General features: G+C 39.4%; 1 long non-coding RNA gene across 1 annotated transcript; it reads right to left on the bottom strand.

Annotated features, from left to right (window-relative positions):
- Window positions 1-5,303: 5,303 nt before the first annotated feature.
- On the bottom strand, window positions 5,304-7,381 carry LOC123078263 (uncharacterized). Its single transcript, XR_006437287.1, has 2 exons — window positions 6,091-7,381; window positions 5,304-5,864 (listed from the first exon to the last, which is right to left on the bottom strand). It is a non-coding gene; the product is annotated as an uncharacterized lncRNA (long non-coding RNA).
- Window positions 7,382-7,387: the final 6 nt, after the last annotated feature.

The following is a 7,387-nucleotide window of genomic DNA, read 5'->3' as shown; positions in this document are numbered from 1 at the left end:
GGTCTTCAAATTCGTCAACAGCGCAACGACATCTTCATATCTCAGGAGAAATACCTCAAGGATGTATTGAGGAAATTCGGCATGCAAGATTGCAAAGGCCTCAAAATCCCTATGCCCACAAATGGCCATGTATGCACTGATGAAAATGGTATTGACTTCGATCAAAAGGTATACCACTCCATGATTGGCTCTTTATTGTATTTATGTGCATCTAGGCCAGATGTTATGCTTAGTGTTTGGAGGTGTACCCGCTTTCAAGCTACACCAAAGGAATCACACCATAAGGCTATGAAGCATATTCTTCAATATCTAGCTCACACTCCAACACTTGGATTATGGTATCCCAAGGGCTCGGCTTTTGATCTCATTGGATATTCAGACTCTGACTATGTTGGTGATCGTGTGGACCGCAAGTCAACATCTGGCACATGCCATTTCCTCGGACGATGCTTGGTCAGTTGGTCCTCGAAGAAACAGAACTGCGTATCACTTTCTACTGCTGAAGCTGAGTACATTGCTGCTGGTTCGTGTTGTGCTCAATTGCTATGGATGAAGCAAACCCTCAAGGACTACGGCATCAACATGAAGAATGAAGAATTTGCCTCTCTACTGTGACAATGAGAGTGCCATCAAGATTGCTCATAACCCAGTTCAGCACTCGAAGACAAAGCACATTCAGATTCGTCATCATTTTCTTCATGATCATGTGTTGAAGGGCGACATCTCCATCGAGCACGTGAATACTGAAGAACAGATTGCCGATATCTTCACAAAGCCTTTGGATGAGAAGAGATTTAGCAAGTTGCGGTGTGAGCTAAATATCTTAGAATCTTCGAACGTCCTTTGAAAAGGACACACATCCTAACACTTATGCTAAATTGATGACTTAGATGTGCAACACACGAAGTAACTGTTTTTTTTTCAATCAATGAAGACTAACACTCTAAGTGTGAAGAAATTAACGAAGAATTTGATTCTCAGAGGCCTACGACAATTGTACGCGGCGTCTGAAATCATCATTCTTATACGGTGGGTCATGGCACCAACAAAAGTTGAAAATCTTCAATTTGAGTTTTTCTTCATTTTGAGGGTTTCTCAGTTGTTCAATTTCTTCAACTTTGCATTATCTTCATTGTTTCTGTCGTTGTTCTTCATTGACTATATATATATAAACATACATAAACAACATTCTTATACATACATAAACACTATTCTGATCAAGGGATCAGAATATTATTCTGATCACAACCTGAACTTCCTGAGGTACACGCCTGAACTTCTCTGTGTACGAACCCGACCTTCGTGCTATCTTCACAACCGTGTCTCCCCGCGCGAAATATTCTGATTAGTTGTGTTCTATATGATGTTAGTGTAATCTAGAAACATTTTTTAGCAACTAAATGCCCGTTTTAAATAGGAATCTCACTCGTTGGCGGATTTTGCTCTCGGGTCATGCTGAAATTGCGTTTTTTGCAATTCTTACTGCCTGAGTTGTTCGACCTGAACTTCTTCTAGTGCTAGGTTTAACTTCCGCCAACATTGCCCAAATAGGGCTTGCGATATACCGTTTAAAAGCTATGGACACCAGTGTCATGACCCAAGTTAAATTTTTTGCAAAATGTAAGCGGTTTAAGAACAGTTTTGAAAACCGTTTTTTCTTCATACAAAAAACGTGAATCGTATTTTCGATCGCATTTCTAAACCGTTTATAAGAATGAGGCAAATAATATGGCGTTGGAAATATGCTGTAAAACTGCTCCTTCCACATGTTGAAAGTTTTCTCTAATTCCTTATAGTTAAAGAGTAATTTGGAAAATCGTAAATTTCGCAAACCGAATAGCCGAGTTCGTATTTTCGATGCCATTTCTAAATGGCTAATCCAATTGAGGCAAATGATATGGCGTTGGAAAGCTTATGAAAATGCGCTACTTTTTCATGTTAAAAGTTTTTTCTAATTTTGAAAGTTTTAAAAGAAATTTTAAAAATGATACAAGTTCTACCCAGTTTGCATTTTCGAGTTAATTTCTTAACAGTATGTCCGAATGCAGCAAATTATATGTCTTTGGAAAGATTGAGGAAATGCGAAACTTTTTGGTATATATTGTTTCTCCCAATTCATTATGGTTTTATGTCAATTTTGAAAATGGCTAAAAATGTATTTTTGCAGTAATTTCTACAAACTTTGTCAGAATGGGGCGAATAATATACCATTGAAAAGCTACGAAAAATACGAACTTTTTTCATGTTGATGGTTTTCTCTGATTCCTAGCCGTTTTCAAGTAATTTCAAAAACGGCGAGATCATTAGTTCTACCTTTATCGCGAAACAGATTCTTCGAAAATGCACCGCGTGAATAACTTGAACTTCTCGGCATGTCTACTTGAACTTCACTCTGTTTTTCATGTGCTTTTTTTGTTCGTAGGTCTCCATCTACTCACCGGAACACTCACCGGAATTGAGCAAGTGATATAAAGGTGGAAAGCTGCTGTAAACACGCAACTTTCCCGTGTTGATCGTTTTTTCATACTCGCGACGATTTTAAAAGTTTTTCATCTAAAATTCATTCAGTGTAGTAGTTGAATTTCCTGCTATTTCAAGTTGAACTTCTGTGACGTATTTTCATTTGCAATTTTGCCATCCATTCGTCGATGTTACACAAATGATATTCCTTTTGTATAAACCTCTCTCACAATACTTTTTTTTAACTTTCTTCGACCGAGGACTTGAACTTATAACAACAACAAAATTAGCATTTGCTTTTTTACTCTTTTTAATACAAATGCACACCGTGTAGTACGTGAACTTTTGGCAGTTATCAATCTGAACTTCTCTCGGTTACGTGAAAATATCTGAGTTTTTTTATAAATTTTTAATCTGATTTTCTTAATCTTTTTTTATGAATTTTGAAGCGCTCTATTTTTAAAAGTTGAAATTCTTGTTTGTTTTAACTTCTTGTTTCCATTCTTTAATATCGAGGAAAATCTGAGTTTTCTATAATCATCGAACTTCTCCATCTTTTTAAAGTTGAACTTCATGTTATTTAATTTTTGAACTTCTTGTTTTCCATTCTTTAAGAATGAGGGAAATCTGAGTTTTCTATAATCATCGAAGTTCTCCATCTTTCTAATTTGGACTTCCTGGTTTATTTCTTTTAGTAACGGAAAAAATCCTACTTTTTGATAGACATCGAGCCCCTTTATTAAATTTGAACTTCTAGGTTTATTTTAATAGAACTTCTTCAGTATTTCGAATAGAACTTATTGGTCTTATTCTTTAGTAACCGGAAAAATTTGAGTTTTCAAATAAATATCAAACTGCTATGCTTTTAAAAATTGAACTTCTTGGTTTTATTATTTAGTAACAAGAAAAAACTGAGTTTTTAATATGCATTGAACTACTTCATTTTTAAAATTGAACTTCTTGGTTTTGTATCTTTAGTACTGGGGAAAAATGCCCAAAACGACATTGTTTTTTGTTTTTTGAACTTCTAAATCATAGGTTTTAATATACTTTGAACTTCTGTGTTATTTTAATCTGAACTTCACATTTTTTATATTTTTGAGTAAAGTTTTTATTTTTTATTTTTAAATAAACATGATTTTGACTTTTTTATTTTGGATCTTCATGGTCGATTCTTTAAGTCCTTTTTTAATTTCAACTTCTTCATTTTATTATTTAGTAACAAGAAAACATCTAAGTTTTTTTAACCTTTGAACTTCTCTCTTAATTTACTATGAACTTCTTAGAGAAAAATATGGTTTTAAATAAGCAAACAATTTTCTAGGTTTTACCTTTGAACTTCTAGGTTTTTAACCTTCTCTGTTATTTCAAATTGAACTAATATGGTTTTCAAATTTGAACTTCTACGTTTTTTGACCTTCTTGGTTCTTTCAATTTTTCTAGTTTTCTTTAAATCCATTTTTATAAACTTTTTTTGAGTTGGTCTGTTATTTTGAGTTGGCCTTCTCTCTTATTTTTTAGAAACGAGGAAAATCTAACTTTTAAAAACTTTGGTTATTTTCTAGAAACGAGAAAATTCCAAAATTTAAATTTGAACTTCTAGTTATTTTGTTTGAACTTCCAAGGATCTTGCTAGAAATGGAGAAATCTATTTTATATTGAAAAATTGAACTGCTATATCATTTCAATTTGACCTTCATGGTTTTATTTTTAAAAACAGAAAAAAAATCATTGTTATAGACATTAAACCATTTTGTTATTTTAACTTAACTTCCTGGTTCTTTTATTTTGAGCTTCTAGTTTTTTAAAACGGGGAAAAACTATTTTTAAACTTTTTAGTTGTTTCTTTATTTTAATTTTAACGTCTTCGTTTTATTCTTTTGTAACAAAAAAATCTAAATTTTTAAAAACTTTGAACTTCTCCGTTATTTTAATTTGTACTTCTAGGTTTTTTATCACTGAACTTCCGAACGGGGTGGGCTTATTCTTTAGGCCATTTGCATTAGTTTTTTTTTGGTTAACATTTCGTTAACTATTTTATAACACGTATTTTTTAGAGACGAAAAAACCCTATGATAGACCTAATCGGAGCACATATATGTGCCGCATACACGCATGGGGGCACTCACACGAATAGCACCCACTCAAGACGCACACACCCAAGACTCATGCTCCGCCGAAGGGCGTCATGAACTTATTTGGCTCTTCTAGTTGAACTTCAAGGTTTTTCTTACTTCTTTTTGTTGCTATCTTTTCTGGTTTTTTGTATATGATTTTCTCGTGGACTATATGCACTCATTTTCGTGATACTAAAAATGATAGGCACGCTGGGGAGGGTCGAATTTTACCAACCACGAAGTAGATGAACCTTGTCCAGCGTAATAGTTGGACTTCAGTTAACTCCATTACCTCTCGAACAGCATTACAGATGCTCAATCCACCGCCGTGACTGCTCCATATGTGGGCACAAGTGAAGTCATCGCTCGCATCAAGCATTTGTTGCAGATCGCAGGCACACACACACACTCATCTTGATTGAGTCGTGGTGTGAACAGGAGCATCTTGTGTGGTGTTTAGCTCTTCAGCATTAGTCTAGCGATAGCGGAGCTTAGCTCTTCAGCATTAGCAGCAGCGGTGCGTACGACAAAAATGCCAAACACATTTTTTGAAGGTTTTTTTTGAAGTTACATTTTTTGAAGGTTGTAACTTAATAAATGGATTCAGCTGACATTCAAATCAGACTGAAGAATCAGTGCTGGGCTGCAGACCGAAACAAGATGCAGCAAAGTCGCACGAATTACTCAGTACGTCCATAAGTGAGTTGATTAAAAAAAGAATAGAGAGAGCTGGGTGCAAGTCACACCAAAATAAAGCAAATAATATATGAATATAGAGATCCATCAGCCACAACCAAATGCATTCACGAGAAACAAATAACTGCAGAGAATAGCACCATCGCATTAGAACTTCTCCAGGTTCATTCATGAGCTGCAATTTTTCCCCACTCAAACCTTTTCGTACAGTGAGGAGGCGGTGGCATCGCAGCATGCAAAGCAGCAGAGGGAGAGGAGCACCAGGAGCGCCGCGCTGTTGTAGTTGATGCTGCAGCGGCTGCACCATCACATTGCCTGAAGCCCTGAACCTCTCTGTGCCTGTCTTGCGTAGTGTGTTCTTCTTTTTAGCTTGGCTTCTCCTCATACAACATGTGGCTGCCGTGTGCACGCAAGCACCACACACAGTACGCCCGTGAACCGGACACAAGCACACACGCGCCGTCGGACTGCACATGCTCACCAGCTAAACTTCATAGGCTGGATGGAGCTCCTTCTTCTTTCCAGCCGAACTGCGCCCAACGCCGGCGAGCAAGACCAAGCCTCAGGCTAGCTCGTCCACCCAGACCATTCCTTCATTTTCATACAATTTTCACATGGGAAATTAGGAAGAAGATGACACAAGCAGTCCAATTCAGTTCAGAAAACTAAAGATCAAAATTAAAGGCAAGGAGCATATGAACATAAACACAATCATGCTTTGCTGGAAATGTGCAACTTCAGATAACAACTATAGTTAGCAAACATGCAACACTCTTTTTCTTGACTGAATTCATCTTCTAGCTAGCATCACACATACTTGTTTTGCAGGAGTTCGGAGAGGGAGAGCTGAGCATGTATCGCCACAGTGAAGAACAAGGAAGTTCAGAGAAAATCCGAGCAGCCGTTCTCCTCTGTTTTCAGTAGCAGGAACGTAGAAAATAACATAGACTGTTGGGCAAGGGCTCAATCGGTGCACTTCTTTTCTCACAATGATTTATTATCGTGGACCGGATTATACAAAGTGCATGTTTATTTATAACGAGAGAAATATATTTTTTGCAACACATACCTTCTTGAATGATACACTTTACATACAAAGATCCCCAAAGAATAAGTTGTTATGGCACGTGATAACCAACACATAATTCTTGTTTGAGAGACAAAATGCATTCATTCACATGAACAAATAATCCATCCAATAGTCATTATGCATCATAAACTCTATAGGAGATGACAGAATGTAAAGAACAACATGGAGTAAAATGTTCATATACACACATACGCAGCGACGTGTTTGAGAACAAAAATATCCCTGTCCCAGCCCTGTTCTTGGTCGGCTACATGAGCACCTCCGGGCTGCTGCGGCGAACAGCCAAACATGACACTTGCGAACCTGTATCGGAGAGAGAGGGAAGCTCAAATTGCGTCTGCACTGTAGTTCAAATACAAATGCGGATGAGGGACCGAGGAACCATTTCATGCAGCAAAGTGGATGGGAGTGAAAGGAGAAGCACCTGACTTCTCAGTTCAATCCGAAATCGACGAATGAAGAATGGAAATATCTCGGCCTCATGAAGCATGGTGACAGTGTGATCCGTGCGCTGCGACAGCGAACGTCCTGGGGCCACGTCATTGAACGTCCCAAGACGGCGGTGTTGAACGGCCAGTTTGATGCGGCAGCTTGGCTGCGTGGTCACGGGGGAGCCTTGCCGGGGGGCGAGAGGAGATGGATGGCCCCAACCTAGCTTTGCCGGTGGCATCGCCTGGGAGGTCAAGGAGACGCGTCGGATCTGCCGGGGCGGCGCATCTGAAGATTGGTGGCGGCGGTCGGCGAAGGTTGTATAGAAGCGCTGGGGACGGCGGCGGCGCGATCCGCAGCAGGGGACGACCGCTCCTGGAGATCCCCGGCGTTGGCGTCGGGCCTCGCCGGGAGGAGGTCCGTCGAAGCGCCACCTGGGTCGGGCCGCTGGCGCCGGCGGGACGGTGGGTACGGCTGCGCGTGGCGCGATCTGGCGGAGGAGCTGGCCACCGCGTGGAGGTGGCGGATCCGGGAGGCACCGGAGGTTGGGGGAGACTGGCGGCGCTCGGGATGGGGCAGCTCGCCGGGGAGTGGG

The sequence above is a fragment of the Triticum aestivum genome, chromosome 3D, assembly GCF_018294505.1.
Source record: "Triticum aestivum cultivar Chinese Spring chromosome 3D, IWGSC CS RefSeq v2.1, whole genome shotgun sequence".
In the NCBI taxonomy this organism is placed as follows: domain Eukaryota; kingdom Viridiplantae; phylum Streptophyta; class Magnoliopsida; order Poales; family Poaceae; genus Triticum; species Triticum aestivum.
This window is presented reverse-complemented; position numbering and strand designations above follow the sequence as displayed.